This window comes from Gorilla gorilla, chromosome 6, assembly GCF_029281585.2.
Source record: "Gorilla gorilla gorilla isolate KB3781 chromosome 6, NHGRI_mGorGor1-v2.1_pri, whole genome shotgun sequence".
Lineage (NCBI taxonomy): Eukaryota > Metazoa > Chordata > Mammalia > Primates > Hominidae > Gorilla > Gorilla gorilla.
The window spans coordinates 133,012,835-133,039,734 of NC_073230.2; the positions used below are offsets into that span (position 1 = coordinate 133,012,835).

General features: G+C 40.0%; 1 long non-coding RNA gene across 1 annotated transcript; it reads left to right on the forward strand.

Annotated features, from left to right (window-relative positions):
* Positions 1 to 210: 210 nt before the first annotated feature.
* On the forward strand, positions 211 to 26,151 carry LOC101151939 (uncharacterized). Its single transcript, XR_008681248.2, has 3 exons — positions 211 to 491; positions 18,157 to 18,253; positions 25,833 to 26,151. It is a non-coding gene; the product is annotated as an uncharacterized lncRNA (long non-coding RNA).
* The last annotated feature ends 749 nt before the right edge of the window (positions 26,152 to 26,900 follow it).

Genomic DNA, 26,900 nt, shown 5'->3' on the forward strand with positions numbered 1-26,900 from the left:
CTGTTTGATCAGAAATGCTGTAGCATAATAAAGGGAGCAGATGAATGACTGAAGCCCTACAGCTCCACTAAAGATTAGAGTAAAATCTGCACTTCAAAAGATCCTGGTAAAGCAGGGAAGGTCCTTAGCTTTCCATTTTAAGTGGGAATGAGACAAGGGGATGGGGATGAAAGAGCTGGGAGCCATCATTGCCAGATGCATGTTTGCAGAGCAGTGTGGGGATCACCTCATCTGTCCTTCAAGGTTCTGCAATGCTCTGCCTTCATTTTCCTTATCAAGTTAACAGATATATTCTGACTCTGTCTTTCGTGCTCAGTATTCTTGCAAGAGAACAGAGCTCCTGATCACCTGTGTGCATCCTTTGAGTGGATGGCAGCTGCATCTCTGCATTACAGCTAGTTAGAATGATGAGTCCTTGCTATGCCTCAAGCACTGTTTCGAGTGTTTGATGTCTATTATCTCACTTCATCCTCACCAGGACCCCATCCGAGGTAAGTTCTATTATTGCTATTTTACAAAAGAGGACACTAACACACAGAGAGATTTAGTAACTTGCCCCAAATCACATAGTTGTTACTTGGCAGAGTAAAGATTTGAATCCAGGATTTCACTCCATAACCTGTTTTAAAATTATTATATGAATTTACCTCTTTTCCAATCTGGATGCCCTGATGAAAGGAGAGTGTAAAGCCACACTCCGGTGCTTAGGGGATGGAATCTCCCTTGAAAGGGATAAACATGGTTAATGTTAATCCCTAAAGAGAACAGGGTTTATGCAGGAAACTGGGACTAGAAAGACTGGCCTTGGTCAGGCTGGAGAAGGAATTTCTGGCCCCCACACTTGGCCTTTTCCTCTCTAGGCTAGCCTTTTAGAGAGGCAAAGATTTAGACTTTAGTTCTTGAATGTGGGCTACCAGTCAGCCCCTTTACATGGAAATAAAGCCTTGAGCTCAAAGAGCATGTGGTATCCTGTATTTCAAATTAAATAGTTTCAAGTTACTTCGTGGATTAATTTCCCTTTTGTTACTCCCTGGCAAAGTCTTATTTAAATATCCTGGCCTCATTTCACTTGTGTTAAGGGGTATCAAAGGGAAGAGAAGATGGTGCATACTGAACCAGAATATCTAAAGGGAGAACTATATGCCCTGACTTTGAAACTAACATGTGGATGGCAACAGTGAGCTGAGAACTCTAAGGGGAAATGGGACTTTCCAGACATAAGTTGAAGTTACAAGCCAGAAACTCCTCCCACAGAAAAGCCCAATCGCTAGCATTAGATGATGAAATTGTGAGATGCAAAATGCAATAATGATGATGTTGTTCCCATTTAGGGACATGTTCACTATCTCCTAGAGAAACAAATATGAATCTATCCATCAAATAGTCACACACAATATATGTTAACCACAATACAATGCGATGTTTCATAACATCAGTATAAACAAAGAGGGTAGGGGAGGGGTGCTGTGAGTTATGCCATAGTGGTGAGGGGCAGGCAAGCTGGCTGAAGTGGGATAAAAGTTGCCGAGGTGGCTGCCTTGTCCGGGGTATGTACCCTGGGGTTCATTGTCGTGTGCTAGGAAACTTCAGGACACGGACACACATGAGGAGTTTAGGGGCAGAGGTTTAATAGGTAGAAGAAAAGAGAAAGAGAAATAGTTCTCTCTATAGAGGAAGGGGTCTCCGAGTGGAAAGGACCGGCCGGTGGCGAATGCACCGAATTTTATAGCCCACTTTGAAGAGGCGGTGTCTGATTTATGTAGGGCTCACAGATTGGTTCTATCAGGTATGACATTTACATAGTGCTCAGGGAAGGCTGGTTGCCCCACCCTAATCTTATTATGCAAATGGGCTTTCCAGTTGATCTGTGCCAACTTGTCTGCTTTGTACGGTACACGTGGCTGGCAGGGAAGAAACCGGGGAGCCGCCATCTTGGAAAGTCTAGTCCATAGTTCCTCTCGGCATTTGCCCCTGAAAGCTCCCAGCTTGTAGGCTGCTCTTTGTTAGAAAATGATTTGGGGCTGCTTTTCATTAAAAAGAAAAGCCTTACCGAGGACCCCCATACACTTGCTTCTGCCTAAGTGATTTCTTCTTAACTCCTATATCATTACTTTGCACAGAGACAACAGAAGACATACAGCCCAGACTGATCTTGTAGGACTGGGTAAGAAATTTTTAAGTGAACCAAAAAAAAAAAAAAAAAAAAAAAAAATGAAGGCGTTATTGCCAAAGTTTTAGTAAAGGAGTAATACGTGTGCTTTAAAAAGAAAAAAAAAAACCTGGAAGATCTTCTAGGACACATTGGAAAGAAAGTTGCAGTCAAGTACAAACTGTTGCAAATCTGCAAAAAGGAGGAACAGGAGAGCACAGTGCTGGGTGCCGCTGCTGGCCCTGTTGCAGGGAGGTCAGGGAAGATGAGACTGATTGACCACTGATTTGGCAACTGGAGGTCATTTGTGGCAGTGAAAAGAAAAATTTCCTTGAGTGGTAGAGACAAAACTTTTCTTCAAGAGAAAAAGAACAATGAGGAAGTAAAGACTGCATATATGGGAATCTTTTTCAGAGAGTTTTGCTATGAAGGCTAGCAGAGAAACAAAAGCTGTAGGAGATTTGTGAAGGCAGGGAAGTTTTATTTTGTTTTGTGTGTGTGTGTGTGTGTGTGTGTGTTTTAGAAGGGAGGGAGCTATTAAAATACATTTGTTGGCTGATAAGAATGATCCAATGGAGAAGGAAATTTGATGATGCAGGCAGTAGTGAGATTAATGTAGGTACAAAATCCTTTAGTATGCAAGAAGTGATTGGATGCAATGTGCAAGGAGAGGTTGGGCTTATATTGGAACCCTGATGTTTACTCTTTAAATAGGAGAAAAGCCAGAATACATGAATTTGTATTCATGATGCAGTGAGGTTGAAAGTTTGGTGGTAGATAGATGAGACATCTACTGTCATTCTTCTATTTACTATAAGCATCTAATTGCTTCTATTTTCTCAGTGCATAAGAAGTAGGTCTTCATTTGATGTGAGAAGGGGCTAGCAGTATCAGAGATCTGAGGGAAAAAGAGAAACTGTGAAATAGTAAGAGAACTACTTGACTAGGGAAAATTATTTGTATTGCCTGTCAGCGTTGAGGCCCAGTCTGGTTTTAAACTTAATATAAGGCCTCTTAGCTCCATTCTATCTCTCATTAGCTGCTCGAATGAAGGCATGAAATAAGCAGACAGTGGATTTCTCCACGTTTGAAATTTTGGAAATGATGTATAACAAGAGGGAGAGACAAATAAGAGTGGTGAGGGAATGTATACAAGGCACTAATTACGATGATGGATCGTGTCATCCAAGCTGAGTAGAATGGAGTGAGGACAAGAATTAGGTTGGAGGAGTGAGGTGCAAAAATAAGAGGTGATACCTCTCATGCTCACATGTATCAGGACCAGTCACCTAATTTGTGGGGCTTAGTGCAAAAGAAAAATTTAGGGCCACTCATTCAAACATTATTAGGAATTTCAAGAGCTGGGCATGTTGGAGTATGCCTGTGATCTCAGTTACTTAGGAGGCTGAGGCAGAAGGATTACTTGAGGCCAGGAGTTTGAGTCTGTAGTGTGTTGTGATTATGCTTGTGAATAGCCATTGCATTCTAGCCTGAGCAACATAGTGAGACCCCATCTCTAAAAAGAAAAAGAAATGAAATAAAATAATTTCAAGACAGTAACAACTGAGCATTAAATGAAGCATAGAGACTGTGTAAACATGGGACTGTGATTGCTGCAGAGGCCATAGACCCATGTAGCTGGCCCCGCATATGAGCATATCCATATATAAAAGTCTGTTTTTGAAAACCCATTTTTATTTTTTAGGCCCCAATAATAAATGATCAATTATTAGTAGTTAAAGAAAAAAAGAAGAAAAGAGGTGGTAACTAGAGAGAGGGGATGATGAAAATTAGTTTGGGAGAGACTAGCTGGTCTAAGATATAATCATGTTAGCGAGAGGACAGAATTACTGACATTAAAAGGCCAAAAGACAGAGAGGTGAGGATCTTGGTTGTATTAGTTATGGGGCTGTTACAACTCCTAGGATTTGTGACTTGAGTAGCATTGACAGTGGTGATGGGGAACCTGGCAAGATAGCAGATGTCTACAGCAAGAGGAGGGAATGGGAAGCTGCTCTGATGGCATAATCATCAAGGTTGCTGATAAAATGGGTAAGAAAAAGAAACAAAGGTTTGGAAATATGAACAAAGGGCTGGGAGGTTATTACCACACTTTCAGCCAAGAGGCACATGAAATGCTGCAGAAAAACTGCCACATCCTGAGATAGCTGCAGGGGAGGCTGTGTTTTTAGAAGAAAGTCAAGTTCAGTGGAGCAAGAAGGGGCATAGAATATTCAAAGAAGAGTTTGAGAATCTGTGAAGTTTTACTGATGACAAATTATGGCTTCCAAAGGGTACAGTGAAAGGGCTTGGGAGGTTAGGGATGGGTAGAAGGTGAAGTCAGACTAGCTTTATGAGGATAAGAATCCAGGAGATAAGGGAAGACCTAGAAACTTGGATTTCTTGTGAGTCACCAAGGAATATAGGAATCTAGGGGACAGTAAGATTTATCCTGATGGTTTCTTAGGTGTAGGTGATAATCAGGTATAAATTTTTAACTAAGTCTCCAAAAGCAACTGCAACAGAACCACAAATGAACAAGTGGGACCTAATTACACTAAAGAGCTTCTGCACAGCAAAACAAACTATTAACAGAGGAAACAGACAACCTATAGAATGGGAGAAAATATTTGTAAACCATGCACCCTAAAAAGGTCTGATATGCAGAATCTATAAGGAAATTAAATCAACAAGCAAAAAACAAACACATTAAAAAATGGGCAAAAGACACGTACAGGCAGTTCTCAAAAGAACACATGCGACTGGCCAACAAACATACGAAAAAATTCACATCAACACTAATCATCAAAGAATTGCAAATCCAAACCACAAAGAGACATCATCACACACTAGGCAGAATGATTATTATTAAAAAGTAAAAAATAAAACCAGATGTTGGTGAAGCTGTGGAGAAAAGGGAGTGCTTATACACTCTTGGTGAGAATATAAACTAGCTACTGTGGAAAACAGTTTGGAGATTTCTCAAAGAACTAAAAACAGAGCTACTATTCAACCCAGCAATTCCATTATTGGATATATACCCAAAGGAAAATAAATAATTCTACCAAATAAACATGCACTTATGTGCTCATTACCATGCTATTCACAATAGTGAAAACATAAAATCAACCTGGGTTCCCATAATTGGTGTATTGGATAAAGAAAATGTGGTACATATACACCATGAAATATGATGCAGCCATAAAAAGAATGCTATCATGTCCTTTGCAGTAACATGGATGCAGCTGGGGCCATAATCCTAAGTGAATTAATGCAGGAATGGAAAGCCAAATACTGTATGCTCTCACTTGTAAGTGGGAGCTAAATATTGAGCACACATAGACATAAACGTGGGAACGATGAGCATTGTGGACTACTAGAGAAGGGAGGGAGAGGGGTGTGGGTTGAAAAACTACCTGATTGGTACAATATTAATCAGTTTTTGCACTACTATAAAGAAATACCTGAGAATGGGTAATACATAAAGAAAAGAGGTTTAATTGGCTCATGGTTACCCAGACAGTACTAGAAACATGACTGGGGAGGCCTCAGATAATTTACAATCATGACAGAAGGTGATGGGGAAGCAGGCACATTTTACATGGCCAGGGCAGAAAGAAGAGAGGGAGAGAGGAGGCGCTACACACTTTTAACAACCAAATCTTGTGATCACTTACTGTCATGAGAATAGCACCAAAGAGGAAATCCATCCCCATGATTCAGTCACCTCCCACCAGGACCCACCTCCAACACTGGGGATTACAATTCGACATGAGATTTAGGTGGGGATAGAAATCGAAACCATGTCATTCCACCTCTGGCCCCTCCCGAATCTCATGTCCTTCTCACATTGCAAAATGCAATCATTCCTTCTCAACAGTCCCTCAAAGTCTGAACTAATTTTAGCATTAACTCAAAATTCTACAATCAAAATTCTTATCTGAGAAAAGGAAAGTCCCTTCCACCTATGAGCATGTAAAATAAAAAACAAGTTGGTTACTTGCAAGATACAATGGAGGTACAGGCATTGAGTAAAGACTCTCATTCCAAAAGAGAGAAATCAGTCAAAACAAAGGGGTTGTAGTCCCCATGCAGGTCTGAAAGCCAGCAGTGCAGTCATTAAATTTTAAATCTCCAAAATAATCTCTTTTGACTCTGTGTCTCACATCCAGGGCACGCCGGTGCAAGGGATGAGCTCCCAATGCCTTGGGCAGCTCTGTCCTTGAAGTTTTTCAGGGTACAGCTTCCACAGCTGCTCTCAAGTGCTAGTGCCTGTGGCTTTTCCAGGTTCATGGTACAGGCTGTCAGTGTATCTACCATTCTGGGGTCTGGAGGACTGCGGCCTTCTCACAGCTCCACTAGGCAGTGCTTCAGTGGGGACTCTGTGTGAGGGCTCCAAACCCACATTTCCCCTTCATACTCCCATAGTAGAGGTTCTCCATGAGGGCTCTGCCTCTGTAGCAGGCTTCTACCTGGACATCCAGGCTTTCACATACATCTTCTAGGGTTTTTATAGTTTGGGGTTTTACTTTTGGGTCTTTAATCTATCTGGAGTCAATTTTTGTATATAGTGTAAGGAAGGGGTCTAGCTTTAGTCTTCTGCATATGGCTTGCTAGTTATCCCAATACCATTTATTGAATAGGGAATACTTTCTCCATTGCTTTTTTTGTCAGCTTTATCAAAGATCAGATGGTTGTAGATGTGTGGCCTTATTTCTGGGCTCTCTATTCTGTTTCATTCGTCTATGTGTCTGTTTTTGTACCAGTACCATGCTGTTTTGGTCACTGTAGCCTTGTAGTATAGTTTGCAGTCAGGTAACATGATTCTTCCAGCTTTGCTCTTTTTGTTTAGGATTGCTTTGGCTATTGGGGCTCTTTCTTCATTCCATAAAAATTTTAAAATAATTTTTTCTAGTTGTGTGAAGAATGTCATTGGTAGTTTGATAGAAATAGCATTGAATCTGTAAATTGCTTTGGACAGTATAGCCATTTTAATGATATTGATTCTTCCTATTCATGAGCATAGGATGTTTTTCCATTTGTTTTTGTCTTCTCTTATTTCTTTGAGCAGTGTTCTGTAATTCTCATTGCAGAGATCAAAGAGAAAAAAATGTTCCTTGTCTTTTTTGATCTTTGTTGGTTTGAAATATGTTTTGTTTAAAATTAGGATTGTAATACCTAATTTTTTGTTTTCCATTTTTATCCATCCCTTTATTTTGAGCCTGTGAACATCACTATATGTGAGATGGGTTTCTTGAAGACCATTGGATCTTGCTTTTTCATCCAGCTTGCCACTCTGTCCCTTTTAAGTGGGTCATTTAGTCCATTTACATTCAAGTTTAGTATTGATATGTATGGATTTGATCCTGTCATTGTGCTGTTAGCTGGTTATATGTTGGCTTGTTTGTGTGGTTGCTTTACAGTGATAGTGGTCTGTGTGTTTAAGTGTGTTTTTGTATTGGTAGCAGCCTTTCGTTTCTATTTTTAGTGCCCCTTTCAAGATCTCTGGTAAGGCAGGTCTGGTGGTAATGAAATCCCTCAACATTTGCTTATCTGCAAAGGATCTTATATCTCCTTCACTTAGAAAGCTTAGTTTGGCTGGATATGAAATTCTTGGTTGAAGATTTTTTTTAAGACTGTTAAATATAATGTTTGTAATTCTCATTACAGAGATCTTTCACCTCCCTGGTTAGCTGTATTCCTGGGCATCTTATTTTTCTTGTGGCAATTCTGAATGGGATTGCCTTTCTGATTTGGCTCTCAGTTTGGTTGTTGTTGGTGTATAGGAATGCTAGTGATTTTTGTACATTGATTTTGTATCCTGCAACTTTGGTGAAGTTCTTTATCAGCTAAAGGAGCTTTGGGGCCAATAATATGGGGCCCCAATCTCTTCTACCTTATAGGGTTTCAGCTGAGAGTTTCACTGTTAGCCTGATGGGGATTCCTTTGTAGGTGATCTGCCTTTTCTTTCTGTAGCTGCCTTTAACATTCTTTCATTTTGACCTTGGAAAATCTGACAATTACATGTCTTGGGGATAATCTTCTTGTATTGAATCTTGCAGAATTTCTCTGTATTTCCTGAATTTGACTGTTGGCCTATCTAGCAAGGTTGGGGAAGTTGTCATGGGCTATATTCTGAAATATACTTTCCAAGTTGTTTCCTTTCCTCCTTTCCCTTTCAAGGATGCCATTGATTAGTAGATTTGGCCTCTTTACATGATCCTATACTTCTTGGAGGTTTTTGTTCATTCCTTTTTAACATTTTTTCTTTATTTTTGTCTGACCGTCTTATTTCAGAGAACCAGTCTTCAAGTTCTGAGATTCTGTCCTCAGCTTGGTTTATTCTGCCATTAATACTTGTGATTGCAGTGTGAAATTCTTGCATTGTGTTATTCAGCTCTGTAGATACATTAGATTCTTTTTTATACAGGCTATTTTGTCTTTCAGCTCCTGCATTGCTTTATTGTGATTTTTATTTTCCTTGGATTGGGTTTTGCCATCCTCCTCCTGAATCTTGATGATTTTTGTTCCTGTCCATATTCTAAATTCTATTTCTGCCATTCCAGCCAGTTTGGCCTGGTTAAGAACTCTTGCTGGAGAAGTGGTGTGGTCATTTGGAGGACATACGACACTCTGGCCATTTGAGTTATCTGAGTTCTGGCATTGATTCTTTCTCTGTGTGTGAGTGTTCATTTAACTGCAGTGTAGATTGAGTACAGTCAATAGACTTCTGGATCTTTTCACTGGGCTGAGGCTTTATGTAGGGTCTTTATTTGAAGCTGACTTCTTGTCTCTGGTTTCAGAGGTGGGTATGTTAGTGAGGTATTTTTGGTGTGGAAGCTTTGGGGTATGATCCAGCAGGTGACACTTAGGCCTATTGGTCAGTTGGTAGATTCTTGCTCTGTTGTGTGGCTCCCCTATATTTCCTCACAGTTGCAGCTGTGTTACCCCTCAGTGCTCTGAAAGTGTGGATTCCTCTCCCCATTGAGTGCTGGCTCTAGTTCATGACTTGGCACTCCTGAGCTGCCCACTGCAGCTCTAGGGCTATCGTAGTGTTTATATTCCTTCCCCAGCTTAGAGGCAGCAAAGCAAGGGACCTTAGTAGTGGCTGTGGCCAAGGGTCATTTCCTTGACTCCTGGGGGCCCCACCCCAGAGAGATGCAGGTCATCAATCACTCAGTGCAGTCAGTCCAGGATGGAGGGTTTGTGCTATGGACCCAAGCCAGGGTTTCCCTGTCTGGTGATGAGCCATGGGTGGTAGGGGGTGTGGCATCCATGGGAGATGAACTGGCCTCCTCTCTTTGGGTTGACTGCAGAATGTTGGAGGTGTGGATAAGACACTAAGGGCCTTTGCGCCTTTGTTAGTCCAAAGGTGGCAAGGGCAGTTCCTCTGCAGAGGCAGGGGCCAAGAAGCTTTCAGTTGCCCTTGGATGCTCTGTCCAGGGAGTTCCTGAGTTGGTGCTGGCTCAATAGCTCTGGTAGGTGGTGGCTGGAGGCCCAGGCCTAGAGGACCTGCCTGGTGAGGAGATATGGGAACATATCAGCTGACCACTTTTCTGTACGGCTGCTGCAGTATGCTTGGGGCCCACTCCAGTCTCTGGTCTCTGGTCACGTTGGATTTTCCAGAACCCAGAGGTGTCACCAGTGAAGTCTACAAAACAACAAAGAAGGCAGCCTGTCCCTTCCTCTGGGAGTTTTGTCCCAGGAAGGTATGAACCTGTTGCCAGCCCAAAGGCACCTGTAGGAAGTGTCTGGAGACCCTGGTTGGGAGGTCCCACCCAGTAAGGAGGACTGGGATTGGGCACCTACTTAAAGCAGCAGTCTGGCTACATTTTGGTAGAGCAACTGTGCTATGCTGGGGGATCCCTTCCACCCCAGGTTAACTCAGACACTCCAAAGCCTAAAGGTTGGAATGGCTAAGTCACCCAAACAGCAAAGATGGTGGCCCACCCCTCTGTCTGGGAGTGCTGTCCCAGGGGGAACTCAGATCTCTGTCAGTTAGAGAGCTTGGGTGGGGGTGGCTAGAGGCCCTGGTTGGGAGGTCCTGCCCAGTGAGGAGGAAAGGGATCAGGCACTCGCTTAAAGCATCAGACTGGTCACGTTTTGGTAGAACAGCTGTGCTGTGCTGGAGAATCCCTTCCTCCCTGGGTTGGCTCCGATTCTCCAAAGCCTGAAGGCTGGAATGGCTAAAGTGCCTGGACTGCAAAGATGGCTGCCTGCCCCTCCCGCTGGGAGCTCCTTCTTAGGGAGGTGCAATGGTGCTCCTGATAGCTGGCTGGAATTCTAAGCCAGTGGGTCTTACCTTGTGAGGTGCACTGGAGGTGGGAGTGGAGCCTGTGGGCTGTTGCTGCTTAGCCCCCTGGATTCAGCCTCATTCCTAAAGGTACGTACAGGAGCCTAACGTCCCAATTTCCACATTCTTAAGCTTACCAATTAGTCCAAAGTTATTTTTCTCTTAGAGAAACCACCTTCCTGGAACATTCTCTCCTCTCTCTCTCTCTCTTTCAATCTCTCCCAATCTCTCTTTCTGTCACCTTTTTTTAAAGTCTTTTCCTATCACCCAGGCTGGACTGCAGTGGCACAATCACAGCTCACTGCAGCCTCAAACTCCTAAGCTCAAGTGATTCTCGCACTTCAGCCTCCCGAGTAGCTGGGACTACAGGTGGGTGTCACCACGTCCAGCTAACATACTGTTTTTGTGCTGCAAATTGAACAGGCTGTGAATATGGGATCAAATAGATTAAATGTGCAAAGGTCATACAGCTAGTGTATGACAGAACTGGAACTGAAACGCAGGCCGTCTGTTCATTGCATTTCCTATTGGTGGTTGTATTGGTTATCTATTGCCAAAATAATGCTGTGTAACAAACTACCTCCAAATTCAGTGCCTCCAGAAGCATTTCCTTAATTTTTCTCATGTGTCCAGGCTTGGCTGGGCTTGACTGACATAGCTCATTAGAGGCAGATCTGTTCCTTTTACCTCCAGTCTAGCCCAGTCCTGTTCTCATGGGGATAGCAGGAGTGCAGGAAAACAAACAATTTTGCCAGTGCTTTTCCTTTTCAAACTTTGATCCTTACTTCCTCTTAATGTCTCATTGATCAAAGCAAGTCACATGGCCAAGGCCAAAGTCAAAAGGCAGGAAAATTCAGTCCACCCATGTAGTAGGGGGGAAGGAGGGAATCAATACTTATTGATAATAACTGAATCTACTACAATGCCTAAGTAGCAAGATATATAAATGACATGCAAGTCCACTAAAATGTCTAATGATTAAGAAATTAACTAACCTTATGATTTCTCAATTAGTTACTTTTTGCTAAAGCATAAGTAGTTTCCTCAGTTCTAACCACAAATTCTTACATAAAATATGTAAGCATTAAAATCATATATTAATACAGTATTAAATATATTTCAATAATATGTCAAAATATTTCAATTTGATTTTATTTGCTTTCTTCTCATTCTCCTTTATAGTTTCTGAATTTTGTGCCATATGTATGGCAAATGCATTTGAGAAATGAAATGTTATAAAAAATAAAAGTTTACTAATTTATTTGAACCTTAAAACAGAGCACTAAAGTATCTTGCTCTGAGACCATATCTATATTTAAATGGTAAAAACACACAGATCAGTTTTATTCCAAATTAGTATTCCTAGAGTTAAACTATATCCATATTTTTTACATTTATAGCAGGGCGTATTTTAAAAACACATGACTATAACATGCGAATGTAATCATTCCTTATGGGCCACCGAATAATAAGTATATCTAAGAAGAAAGCAAGGATATTTTAAAAGGTAAAAGGCTTGCAAATTTCTGTTTGAAAATTTTAAGCAAATTACTTTAAGATATGCTTGTCTGTGAAAAGTAAAAGTTCAGCTGTATAAATCACTTAATATCCCATGCAAAGTAAAAAAAAAAACTTGGACTAAAACATGAAAGTTACTATTATACATTTATATGTATTGTGTTTATATACACCTGTAAATCCAGTAGGAAATAGTCTACTACGAAATTTTCTTGTTTACACTTCTACAGCCTATGGCTAAACGGATTTTTCACTTTTTGTTTGGACAATGTGGAAGTACCAGGTACCAGGACTCTCCCTTGTCATAACTCCCATGTAGGTGAATGAATTGAGCATGGTTAGTCTGTAACAGGCTCTAGTATACATGCTTGGTGGGGTTAAAAAAAATAGAGATCCACTGAAGGATTCTCAGCCATTAAACTTGGGACTTTACCCAGCACCTCTGTGCCCTACTCTAAAAGTATCCATAACTTAGCTCTGATCACAGTGCTTTCCTGCAAGCTGCAATTAGGTGGGATGTCTTAGCTGTCTTGCTAAAAATATACACTTTGAAAGCTAGTCTTCAGCAGCCTGCGGGAGGATAAGAGAGGGTGAGGCACAAACAGTCTGTTTACCTTGCTCGGGAGTGCTGCTTGTGCTTATTTTCTGACCCCAGGTCCTGGCACTTGCCAGCACCAATCTTTCAATTCTGTTATGTCCTCCTAGGGAGAGACTAAAATTGCCCAGACCTGCTTTATGTTTAGATTACCTCTGAAGCCACTTAATTTGCAGTTGCCAATAGTTGCTTTGTCTTTCTCAATTACGCTCTAAATTGGTGTGAAAACATTAGGATTATTGTGCTAATTAAAATATCTTTTGCACAGCTGTACTTTGCCAGGAGTGGGTCAAGGAAAGCCCCATGGGCAGCCCCAAAGCCCCTCCAGGGAGCAGGTTTGTCATCTCAGGTGGCCCAATGTGACACCTTGAGGGGCTTCTCCAATGCACCTCACCCTCAACCACTACCTTGTCAGGTTGTCTGGGACCCTTGGTCTTTAAATATCACACAATATATACAAAACACCTTAGAAGATGAGACAAACCAGCATCTGGCCAAGTGAATGTTTATTAAAATAAAATACAAGAAAAATAACTTATGCAAGCTATCTAATACTGTAGAATCAGAAAGGTCATGAGATATTTTTACATAAGGTAATTCTATCAGCTTTGACAGTACTACGTTTTAGGATAAGAAGCTAGCTAAAAACGTGCAAAAAGAAGAGAACGAGAAAGAAGGAACAGGATGCGGATGATGCACTGTTTAATCTGTCATATACTTAAAGCTAAAAATCTTGAAGTCACAATCGTTCCTGTCAGGCCTCTGAGCCCAAGCTAAGCCATCATATCCCCTGTGACCTGCATGTATACATCCAGATGGCCTGAAGTAACTGAAAAATCACAAAAGAAGTGAAAATGGCCTGTTCCTGCCTTAACCGATGACATTCCACCATAAAAGAAGTGAAAATGGCCGGTCCCTGCCTTAACTGATGACATTACCTTGTGAAATTTCTTCTCCTGGCTCATCCTGGCTCAAAAGCTCCCCCACTGAGCACCTTGTGACCCCCGCCCCTGCCTGCCAGAGAACAACCCCCTTTGACTGTAATTTTCCACTACCCACTCAAATCTTATAAAATAGCCCCACCTCTATCTCCCTTCGCTGACTCTCTTTTTGGACTGAGCCTGCCTGCACCCAGGTGATTAAAAAGCTTTATTGCTCACACAAAGCCTGTTTGGTGGTCTCTTCACACAGACGCGAGGGAAACTTCCTATGCCCCTTTTGCCATATCCAGGATGTTTCCAGAGCCTACTTTCCAAATAACATTCTCTTCTGCCATAAGCTTAACTCAGGCTCTCAGCATTTCTTACTTCGATATTACAGTGACTTCCCAGGTTCTCTTTCATTTACTATGTCCCCCTGCTAATAGGTATAATTTTTCTAAAACCATATCTGGTTACAGATGGTTCACTTTCCTGTTTCAGTTAATACCCAATATACTCAGGATAAATTTGACCTCAGCATGGTAAACATATCTTTTCATAGCCTGACCCCTACGCCGGTTTCATCACTCCTACCTTGATTCTACCTCCTTGCTTCTGATTGGAACGTTCCATTACGCTCCATCTCTATGCCAGTTAAGTGTTTATCCATATGCTTGGTTAAACAGAGAATTTGTGAAGGATTCTGTTTCTTATTCCCTTATAGGTACAGAGGGGATACTCAATACATAGCTACTCCCATTGATCAATTTGGAATTATGGTATAATTCTAATCAAACTTTAAAAGAAGTCTTACAAGTGTAGAATTTTGAGATAAATGAGAGTATTTATGGAAGCTAAAGTGATTCCTGACTCCATTATAGTTTGGATGTCTCCTCCAAATCTTATGTTGAAATGTGATCCCCAGTGTTGGAGGTGGGGCCTGGTGGGAGATGTTTGTATCTTGGGGGTAGATCTCTCATGAATGGCTTGTGCCATCTCCTTGGTGATAAGTGAGCTCTCACTCTGAGTTCACATGAGATCTAGATCTGGTTGTTTGAAAGTCTGTGGCACCTCCCCTCCCCACTCTCTCACTTCCTCCTGCTTTTGCCATGTGAAACACCTGTTCCCACTTTGCCTTCTGCCATGAGTAAAAGCTCCCTAAGGCCTCCCCAGAAGCTGAGCAGATGGCAGCACCATGCCTGTACAGCCTGCAGAAGCATGAGCCAATTAAAATTCTTTTCTTTATAAATTACCCCGTCTCAGGTATTTCTTTATATCAATGCAGAAATGGCCTAATGCACCCCAATAGGTAAAAATATACTTAAAATTTTCTATTAAGAAGCAGCTGGTATTTAAATTAAATTAGATCTGGCCCATGGGAAGGAAGAGGGAAAGTGCAGTCTTATATACAACAGAGAAAACATGTTGTTAGGAAAAGGTAATGGCGGCTGGGCGCGGCCTGTAATCCTGTAATCCCAGTACTCTGGGAGGCCGAGGTGGGCGGATCACGAAGTCAAGAGATTGAGACCATCCTGGCCAACATGGTGAAACCCTATCTCTACTAAAAATACAAAAAATTAGCCGGGCGTGGTGGCAGGCTCCTGTAATCCCAGCTACTTGGGAGGCTGAGGCAGGAGAATCGCTTGAACCCGGGAGGCAGAGGTTGCGGTGAGCCGAAATCGCGTCATTGCACCACTCCAGCCTGGGCAAAAAGAGTGAAACTCCGTCTCAAAAAAAAAAAAAAAAAAAAAAAAAAAAGTAATGGCATTTTTTTATTGTGATTTATAAAATAAGTTTTCATCCCTGATAAATCATAGCTATGGATTTCATTAATTTAAGAGCAAATTTTTAATGGGAAGTGAATTAAAGAGTCAGCTTAAACATTTACATATTTAATTTTAAATTAACCTACTTAATATCTGTGTGAAAATTTTACATCACTATTTCATTGGCCAATAAAGAGAGAATTCAAAGATGGATGAATACAAAAAGATAAGATTAAATCTGAATTTATCTGTAGACCAACATGGACTGATCCCAGGGGAGTGGATCATTCACTAATCAGTAGTAATGGATCACCTTAGTGTCCAACTGGTTGGCACCACATCTAGGTCAGTACATTCCACAGAGAAGACACAGGAGGGAGCAGGGAGAGTTAAAAGGCCTTCAACAGAGGAAAGCCTCCAGCAAGAAAGAGAAGAAAGCGATTATGGGACTCTAAAAGGCACCATCAGATAGGGGAATACATATCCTGTTGTTTCTGAACAATGGCAGGCTTTCTTTTCAGGGTCTCATTCGTTTCTATTCCACATATTCATTGATATTAAAACCTGCACTTACACTCATTTCCTTCAAATTCATAATTTTGTTTTCATTTCAAAGTTTGGTCTCCTAAGGACTTCACTACGTGAATACAGAATACAGAAGACTCTAACAATGTAAGGGTTTGAATTTCAGACTTACTCAGTCAGTTTACATTTCTTCATTCTTTTCATCTCCACTTTTCCAATTTTCTCCTAGTCTCATAAGGAGAATAAGAAATGCAGTGGTGTTAAGAAGAGTATTCTATAATGCCTAGTAAACGCCAGGCATGCAGATGTAGCCGAGTTTGAAAACATTTTAATGGGTTGTTTAAAAGTTTTGTTCTGATAAAGCCACAGCTTGGCGGTATGAAGCTCTTCCACTAATCAGATTATATCAAAAACTGAAAGTTGCAAAACTGTTTCTAAATTTATGTCACATACTCTCATTAAAGAGAAAAGAATTATTGTGGAAATGATATCTATCATTAATTTGCTTAAATAATAGAAACAGGGGCAAAACCTTGTGTTTATAGCTCTGACACAAATATAAAACTTAAACGAATCTATACATTAATATAAAGCAAGCCATAAAGCAATAATGTTAATTTAACATGATGGATGATATTGCTTGCTGAAAGTCAATTACAGATATTGGGCGTAGAGTAGGAAGATGTAGCTTCGGATATTGTCCTCTGTTTGATCTGTTTCTATGCATCTGTTCACATAAATGTTGTATTTCCACAATTCACTAGTATTGGTGCCTTTGAGATGCTTATAATGTTGTTACTTCAAGATAACCAAATCCACTGAGTAATCAAAAAGGCCAATTTGAATGAGATGGTACTAGGCAACTCTGAAAAGCTGTTCTTTTGTTTAGTTGAAGATAAATTTGCATGTAGTGTTAATTAAACTTACTTGGATTAGTGATCTAATTAAATTATTACCACATTTGAGAACAGAAAAATATTTTTGGTGCTAATAAAGTGAAGTGATTTGGCAATTCATCCTGTAGAATGAGTATGGTAATCGTTCATCTGGGTTCAATTTCCCTGTAATATCATGTACATTGTGATAAATCAATTTTCCTGTCATGCACCTTAGTTCATTTGGTGTACCTTAAAGTCATTAGCTTTTCACTTGGCACAGCCTCAAGAGCGACCCCCATAATAACTAAAATTATAAACATGGGCAATAATATTACAATGCAAAATTATGAGATACAGGACTTAGTTACATCAATAAAATAAAAGTGCAAAGATTAACAAAAAAAACCTTAGAAATGAGAAATGACAACCTTCAGATCACATTTTACAATAAGCAGACTTCCAAATTAATCCATCTTGGGGAGGCCTTGTGACTCTATGGTGACATTCTGTCTCTCAGTAAATAATAAATTCCTCAAATGGTTGTACTGATCAATGTATAACCTGCAGACACTAAATAGGATGCTGATTTATTTTAAGATTCGCTGAAGCATGAAGTTCTGCTGATGGTCCTACATGTAGACATTTTTAGCCCATATGATGTTGTCTGTAGCCGATGATTATGCCTTTTGTATTGTACTCTCTAATGAAGAGGGGACAACTACATATTTTTTCTTTAAAACTTTCTTTCTTTTTTTTTTTTTTTTTCTGGTGATAGAATCTCTGTCACCCAGGTTGGAGTGCAGTGGCCTGATCTCGGCTCACTGCAACCTCCGCCTCCTGAGTTCAAGTCATTCTCCTGCCTCAGCCTCCCCAGTAGACAGAATTACAGGTGCCCACCACTACAACTGGCTAATTTTTATATTTTTAGTAGAGATGGGGTTTCACCATGTTGTCTAGGCTGGTCTGGAACTCTTGACGTCTGGTGATCCACCCGCCTTGGCCTCCCAAAGTGCTCAGATTACAGGTGTGAGCCACTGCATCTGGCCTAAAACTTTCTTATAAATATCTTTCACCTTGTGACAGGCTGTGGAACACCCCCAGCTCTGCTGGTGTGTCTTCCTGGGTCAATCCTCACATTTGGCTTCCAATAAACCTTTATGTGGCCGGGCGTAATCCCAGCACTTTGGGAGGCCAAGGTGGGTGGATAACCTGAGGTCAGGAGTTTGAGAACAGCCTGGCCAACATGGCAAAACCCTGTCTCTACTAAAAGTACACAAAAATTAGCTGGGCATGGTGATATGTGCCAGTAATCCCAGTTACTTAGGAGGCTGAGGCAGGAGAATCGCTTGAACCGGGAGGCGGAGGTTGCAGTGAGCCGAAATTGCACCACTGCACTCTGCCTGGGCGACAGAGTGGGACACCATCTCAAGAAAATAAAATAAATAAATAAATAAATAAATAAATAAATAAATAAATAAATAAATCTTTATGAAATTATTTCTATCTCAACAGCCTTAATTTCAGTTGACAGTAACTATTGGATCCCCAGGAATATGTCTGCATATCTGGGGAGAAAATACTATTGGAGGGGAACAGAAATGCTACTAAGGTAAGTTTTTGTGATATACACATATGCATTATATAAAAATATATCAATATATACAAATATTATCATTATTATAAAAATATATGATTATATAAAATATATACGATTTTTCTAGTGAGAAGTAGGCTTGCTGTAACTTGCCCTGAAAAAGACATTTTCTTTCATGGAAAAACAGCTACATGATTTGACTGTGGCAAACTGACTTTTCTTTATCTGGAGAAGAGAAAAACAACTCTGAAGACATGGCAACTAAAATCCTTTGAAGACTTATTCAATTAACGAATTGTAAAAGAGGACAGTTAGAGAAATGAATCCAAGCATAGCTGATTGTCAAGTAATGCCAGCTTCAGAGGAGCCCTGGAGTTTAAGTGATAAAAAAAGACATGATAAGAAATGGTAGGCTCATCAGTTTAAGTGGTAAGCACTGATAATTCCCACAAAGAAAAGTCAAAATCAGACAGAAAAATCTATTTGGACCTCTAAGAGCTTTCCTAGGAAGTATTTGATTCCAAGCCAAATGATTAGGCTGCCTTTGTTCTACTTTAATTTGAGAATAAATCAAGAATTGAAAAAGCAATAATTCACAATCTTAGGCATTTAATGACCAGTTAGTTGATAGTGGCTAATCTAATTATTTTTCTACTAGACAAAATTTGATAAAATGCTGCTTTAATTTCTTCTTCAATGTGATGACTGTGGTAAATTAAAGTTTAGTTCAGACAGATTGAATTACATAGAAATGGGCACAAGTAATGTAAACTACATGATTTATGATTTGGCTCTGTGTCCCCACCCAAATCTCATCTCAAATTGTAATCCCTACGTGTCAAGGGAGGGACCTGGTGAGAGATGATTGGATGGTGGAGGCGGATTTTCCCCTTTCTGTTCTCGTGATAGTGAGTTCTCACAAGATCTGGTCGTGTGATAAGTATCTGGTGTTTCCACTGCTCCCTTTCTCTCTCTCCTGCTGCCTTGTGAAAAAGGTGCTTGCTTCTCCTTTGCCTTCCGCCGTGATTGTAAGTTTCCTGAGGCCTCCCGAGCCATGCAGAACTGTGAGTCAATTAAATCTCTTTTATTTATAAATTACCCACTCTCAGGCAGTATCTTTATAAGCAGTGTGAAAATGGACTAATACACTATAAGACGGTTGCATTAGATGTCTATTCCTTCTGAAGACTGAGGGAATGAAAAGAAATGAATATAAACTATAATTTCAAAGATGTGATAATTGATTACTGGTTCCATATACAGTAGGCAAGAAGGAATAGGTTTTTTTACTCTTCAATTTTGATACTTTTTGAATAAGTTTATGTCACAGGCAAAAGGGCTGTTGTAGAGTTACCAAGAGTAGGAAGATTACAGTGAAATATGGGATAGGTAGAAGATTAGTTGATACATTTAGGGAATGTTTCCCAGAGCATATTGTGTGAGAGGCCAAAACACAAGACAAAATGAAAAAAAATCAAGAAATCTATTCTGTACTCAAAAAGTTTGGGAAATAGTGTATGCTATATCAAGCTCTTGGAAGCTCACAATGAGCATTAGCTAACATGATTTCTGGTAAGTTCTACAGTAAGGAAACGTCTTGAATGTTTTTAAAATCAGTTTCTTAGATTTATTTGGATGTCAAACTTTTTTATTCCCAAGTGCTGATTTAGGGAGAAGCAGCTACAGGTTCACAGAAATCCAAGAGGAAAGGAATTAAATCAGTTTTCAACTTAAAAGTTTGTTAATAGCAATCTTATATACTTGCTTTTTTTTGGTTTTTAGATGCCAAACACTGTCTAATAATCTGGGTTATCCGAAGTTATTTAAAATACCTTTTTTTCTGAAATTCTTTTCTGAATTAATTTTGTTTAAACTGAACTGAAATATTTTGATTACAAATTACAGTCAAAATTAAGGTGATCATAGACCCAAGTAAAAGTGGTACACTTTCAGTAGCCTTAATGGTAATGATCAACTTAAGAAAACACATTTTTTTTCAGTTTTTTATTTTTCAAAAGTATGGGTTTATGGTCTGAATTAAGTCTCCCTAAAAGATATGTTGAAATCCTAACCCCTAGTACCTCAGTATGTGACCTTATTTGGGAATGGGATTGTCGCAGATGTAATTAGTTAAGATGAGGTCACACAGGAGGTCACACAGGTGAGGGTACTTTCTGGCTGATAGACTATGTCTTTTTGCTGTGTCCTCACATGCTGGAAGGGATGAACCTGTTCTCCGGGATCTCTTTTATATGGGCACTAGTCCCAATCATGAGGGCTTTGCTCTCATGACCTAATCACTTCCCAGAGGCCCTACCTGCTAATACTATCACACTGGGGACTAAGATTTCAATATATGAATTTTGTGGGGACACAAACATTCAGCACAGCAACAGACAGAGAGAAGATGACCATGTGATGAAGAAGGCAGAGATTGGAGTGATACATCTACAAACTAAGATACGCCAATGATTGCTGGTAAATACCGGAGGCTAGAGGAGGCAGAAAGGATTCTCCCCTGCAGGCTTTAGAGAGAGCATGGCACTACTGACACCTAAATTTCAGACTATTAACCTCTAATAGTGTCAGATAGTAATTTTTGGTGTTTTAAGCCACCCAGTTTGAGTCACTTTTTCTAAGAGCCCTGACAAACTAATACATATAGACTAGAGCTGTAGAATTCAATACAGTAACCACTAGCTACGTGTGATAACTTCATTTTAAATTAGTCAAAATTAAATAGAATTTAAGATTTAGCTCCTCAGGTACACTACCTCTAGTCCAGCTGTTCAGCTACCACATATGTTTAGCGGACATTAAATAGTGCAAATGACATTTGTCATTACATAATATTCTGGACAGAAGTGGTATAAAGCTGATTTTCAAATTATCTATCAACATTTAACTGGTGTAGTGAGTGGGCCTATTCAAGAAAGTTTGGTAATGGAAAACAAAGTGGCTTTGTATAAAGACCATTTTGAATAGCTAACTTCAGCCACTCACCTTTTCTATTTTGAGTTTTGATCTCATTAAACTATGTTGGGTGCAGGTTGACCCCTAACAGAATTCCTTAACATTAAGATACCCATATTATCTCAAATATGTAATCTGTGTGGTAAAGTTAAAAATCTGGAATTTATTTATCTTCATATGGTACCCATGTTAAGGTACCTGTATTTCCTCAAATATATAATTGGTGTGGTAAAGTTGAAAAATCTGAAATGTATTTATCTTCATAAAATTCACCTCATTGCTTCAACAGAAAGTTTTCTTCACTCAAACTATTTTCATTGTTTTTCAGAGGCTAATGATTTCTAACACAAAGAATGATACCAGGGATGTGTCTCTTTACTATGTTGTGCTTTAATTGGAGAAGGAACACACTGAACATTTAAACTACCGACAGTGGTTCCTTAGAAGGACACTATTTCCCTCCGACGTTGTATCTAATTGCCTGATTTGCACACAGCTTCCAAAGTAATATAAGATTATCTGGACTGAAAAAAATAATTCATTTGCCTAAGAAAGCCAAATACCTTGTTATCTGTGTTATCTATTTTATGCCCTAAAAAGCAAAACATTGATAAGCACATTTGGAGTTATTTATAGATCATCTAGAAATACAATTAGGAATTCATGCTTCCAAAATGAAAATAAATACCCCATAAACTTAATGGAAATGTAGTTACCCATTTATGATACACCATTTATAATGCATTGAAAATTGATTTTGTACTCCTGAATATCATTGGTCAAATATTTTAAACTCTCATCTCAAAACATGTTCCATGAAATTAAGGAAATTGGCTCTGAGTATAGTTGCTCTCCAAGGCCTCTGTCTCAGCTCTCAGAAAGGCCTGGAGACAGAGTGTCTGTGATTAGATGTTTGCAGAGAGCTAATTTTCTGAGTAACAAAGTAGACAGACTCAGAAGAAAAAATTAAAATGGTGGGGGAGGAGGCTGATTTAGCAATCTGTGTACAAATTCTAAGAAAGGTTAAAATTAGGCATAGACAAAATAGAGCTCCTCCCAAGAGACAATAAAAAAGCAATGACAATGGGATTATATAACATAGTCCAAGGATAAAACTAAGAGGATGCTCCCTCTTTCTCTTTTTTGGATGCTCTTTTCCCCTGCCTAGTGACACAGCCCTGAACTTTCTGAGGGACATATAATGTTGCCAAAAAAGAATGCTGAAATGGAGTGTTATTGCTGTCTCTTACTAACTGTGTGGCAGGGGAAGTCTCAGTGGCTTTATCCATAAGTTGTAGATAATAATAATAATGATAATAACAGTTATCACACAGGGTCTTGGTTGGAATTAAAAGAAGGAATTGAAAGTGCTGTAAATGGAATTGTGTTCCCTCCAAATCCATATGTTGAAGCCCTAACCTTCAATGTGACTGAATGCGGACATAGGGCCTTTGTAGAAGCAATGAAGATTAAATGAGGCCATAAGAGCAGGCTTCTGATCTGATAGGATTAGTGTCCTTATAAGGAGAGACACTGAGGAGCTCAATCTTTTTCCACCGTGTGAGGACCCAGAGAGAAGATGACTGTCTGCAAACCAGAAAGAGAGGCTTCACCAGAAAATAACTCTGCTGGACTTTGATCTGGGGCCTCTAGCCTCCAGAACGGTGAGGAAAAAAAAATTACTGTTGTTTAAGGCACTCAATCTATGGTATTTTTGTTATGGCAGCCTGAGCCGACTAATACAATAAGGTAGGTAATCAAGGTGTCGTGTCAGACTTGCTTGTTTTTTATTCCTAGAGCATTCCTAGTGTCTGTTTCTGTTATATAGCAGGTGCTCAACAAATCATTGCTGAATAAATGATTGAAAAAAATACAAAAGTTAGTCATTACTTACGGATTTAAATTCCCTGTGAGTAGAGCTGACTTCAGAAGCTTTCTCTGGGTTCTGCATTGGATTGTATAAGATGGGCAGCGTGGAAATTCAGTGCAGTGCTAGCTCTCTATGTCTTTTTCCCCTTTCAATCCTATGTTGCTTTTCTGTCAGTGTGGATGTTTAGAGAATGCAGCTTGGTATCCAGAGTGCCTGAGTCCAAATCCTCACTCTACCCCTATGGCCTTGGGAAATATAGTCAGTTCTCCTGTGTCCCATTTATAGCATATAGAAAAATGGAGATAATAACAGTGCCTACCTCATCAGATTGCTATGAGAATTAATTATGCTTAGAAGATAACTTGTAAACTCTCAATAATGTTAGTAGCTATCAATTATTCTTAAGCATGCTTTAACCGTGAGACTTTATGTCCTTTTTATCTTTTGTATCTTCAACTTCTATACTGGGTTGCATTCTTTCTCACCAGGATTTATATTCACACAAATCTCCCGATTTAGGATATAGAAATTCTTCCTTGACTCCACACACATGTTGAGCTACAGGCCCCATCCTTTTTTTCCACTATGTAATCAAAATTTCAAACAAGTCATTTATGCCATTGTCACCATTTTGTCAGGTCACACTCCTCAATATATTTCTGTACTTTGCCTTTCTGAATATCCTGAAATACAATGGTCATTGACCTTGGTCTTATTTTAATTTTATGCCAAATTTGATGATATTGAACACATGCCCCTCCTCTTCCTCCTCTCCTCTTGCTGTGGTCTGAATGTTTGTGTCCTTCAAACTTCATTTGTAGAAATCCTAGTCCCCAATGTGATGGTACTAGGAGGTGGCCTATGGAAGTTGATTAGATCACAAGGGAGAACCCCTCATGAATGAGATTAGTGCCCTTATAAAAGAAGCCTGAGAGAGCTTGCTTGTCTCTTTCACCATGTGAGGACACAGCGAGAAAGTGCCATCTATAAATCAGGAAATAGGCCTTCACCAGACACCAAATCTGCCAGTGCCTTGATCTTGAACTTCACAGCCTTCAGAGCTACAAGAAATACATTTTTGTTATTTTGTTAAGCTACTCAGTTTGTGGAATTTTGTTACAGCAGCCCATAAGGACTAAGATGCTTCCATTGTCAGTGACACTACATTCTATTGGTCTTGCCCATCTGACTGTATTTATTACTGTATTTCTTGCAGGCTTCCTGTTTTCTCTTACTTTGGGAAATTCTCAAGTCTCTGAGTCAACATTCACTGACATCAAGTCCAGGAGACTCAAAATGTCACTGTGGCCCTCCAAAGTAGAGACTTATGGAGGTCAGGTGGCCAATAAAGTTTTAGGTCAGGTCCATCTTACAGCGGGTGCAGGGGGTTGCTGAACACATTCTGTGATTATTTCCCCAGTTCCAGAATGCATAATTGGAATAGACACACTTATCAGTTGGCAGAATCCCCTCATTGGTTCTCTGACCTGTTGAGTAAGGGCTATTACTGTGGAAAAAGCCAATTGGAAGTCATTAGAATTGTGTTTATCTAGAAAAATAGTGAATCAAAAACAATTCCATATCCTTGGAGGAACTGCAGAGATTAGTGCCATTATTGAGGACTTGAAAGACACAGGGTGGTGATTTCCACCACATCCCCATTCAGCTCTTCAGTTTGACCTGTGTAAAACACAGATGGGTCTTAGAGAAAGACAGTGGATTATCATAAACTTAGCCAAGTGGTAACTTCAATTGCAGCTGCTATACTAAATGTGGTTTTATTGCTTTAGCAAATTAACATAGCCCCGATACCTGGTATGTAGCTGTTGATCTGGCAAATGCCTTTTTATCCATACTTGCTGATAAGACACACCAGAAGCAATTTGCTTTAAGCTGGCAAGGGCAGCAATATACTTGCACTGTCTTATCTCATGAGTATATTTACTCTCCAGCATTATGTCATAATTTAGTTGTCAGGGGTATTGATTGACTTTCCTTTCTTTGATTGACTTAGATATCACACTAGTCCATTACATTGGTGACCTTTTGCTCATTGGACCTAGGATCAAGAAGTAGTAAATACTCTAGACTTGTTGGTAAGGCCATTTGTGTGCCTTAGGATAGAAATTAAAATTAGCAAAATTTAGGCACCTTCTCCCTCTTGAAAATTCTAGGGTTCCAGTGGTGTGGGGCATATTGAGATCTCTCTCCTAAGTAAAGAATAAGTTGTTGTATCTGGTCTACAACTCCTACACCAAAAAGAGGCACAACAGCTAGTGACCCCCTTTGTATTCCACATATTCTAGTATGTTACTCTGGCCCATTTACTGAATGACCTAAAAAGCTGCCAGTTTTGAGTGGGGCCCAAGACAGAAGAAGGTCTTGCAACAAATACGAGTTGCTGTGTAAGCTGCTTAGCTGCTTGGGCCACAGTGACATTTTGGGCCACCTGGACTCAATGTCAATGAATGTAGTCTCAGAGACTTGAGGACTTTCCAAAGTACAAGAAAACAGGAAGCCTGCAAGAGATACAGGAATAAATACAGTCAGATGGGCGAGAGACTCAGAGATTGTGGTGTCATTGACAACTGCAGATCCAATGGTGTTTGAAATGTCAATGGCAGATAGGGATGCTGTTTGAAGCCTTAAGCAAGCCCCCATAGGTGAATTGTACTGTAGGGCCTTAGGATTGTAGAGCAAATCCCAGCCATTCTCTATGCATAGCTCCTTTTTTTTTTTTTTTTTTTTCAGAAATAACTCTTGGCCTGCTACTGCTACTGTGTCATAGTAGATACTGAATGCTTAACCATGGTTCACCAAGTTACCATGTGACCTGAGCTGCCCGTCATGAACTGGGTGTTATCTGACCACCAAGCCACAAAGTTGGGCATGCAAACCAGCACTCCATTATCAAATGGAAATGATATATATGTGATTGGGCCTGAGCAAGCCCTGAAGGCATAAGTAAGTTATATAAAGTGGCTCAAATGCCCATGTTGCCCACTTCTGCTACACTGCCTCCTCTCTCCCAACCTTTACCTATGCTTCATGGGGTTTCCTTATAACGAGTTGACAGAGGAAGAGAAGACTTGGACCTGCTTTATAAGTGGTTCTGCATGATATGTAGGTACCACCCAAAAGTGGATGGCTGTTCCAATACAGCCTTTATCTGTAAGGACTGTATGAAAGAAAGGACAGTGATGAAAAAAAATCCTTCCACATAACTTTGAGCAGTGTACTTGGTTGTTCACTTGGTTTGGAAGAAGGAATGGCCAGATGTGTAATTATGTAACAATTCATGACTGTGGCCAGTGATTTGGCTGGATGGTCAGGGGCTTGGAAGGAATATATTTGGAAAATTGGTAACAAGAAAATTTGGAGAAGAGGTATGTGAATAAAACTCACTGAAAGGGCAAAAACAATTAAAGATATTGGAGTCCCATGTGAATACACACCAAAGGATGACATCAGCAGAGGAGAATTTTAATAATTAATTGAATAAGATAACCCATTCTGTGAATACCAGTAAGCCTCTTTCTCTCACCACCCCGGCATCACCCAGTGGGCTCATGAAAAAAATGTCTATGATGGTAGGAGTGGAGGTTATGCATGAGGTAAGCAACATAGACTTCCACTCACCAAGGCAGGCCTGGTTACTCCTGCTGCTGAGTACCCAATTTGGCAGCAACAGAGATCAACATTGAGTCCCCAGTATAGCACCATACCCCAAAGCAATCAGCCAGCCAGATGATGGCAAGTTGATTACATTGGGCTGCTTCCATCGTGGAAGGGGCAGCATTTTGCCCTTATTGAAATAGA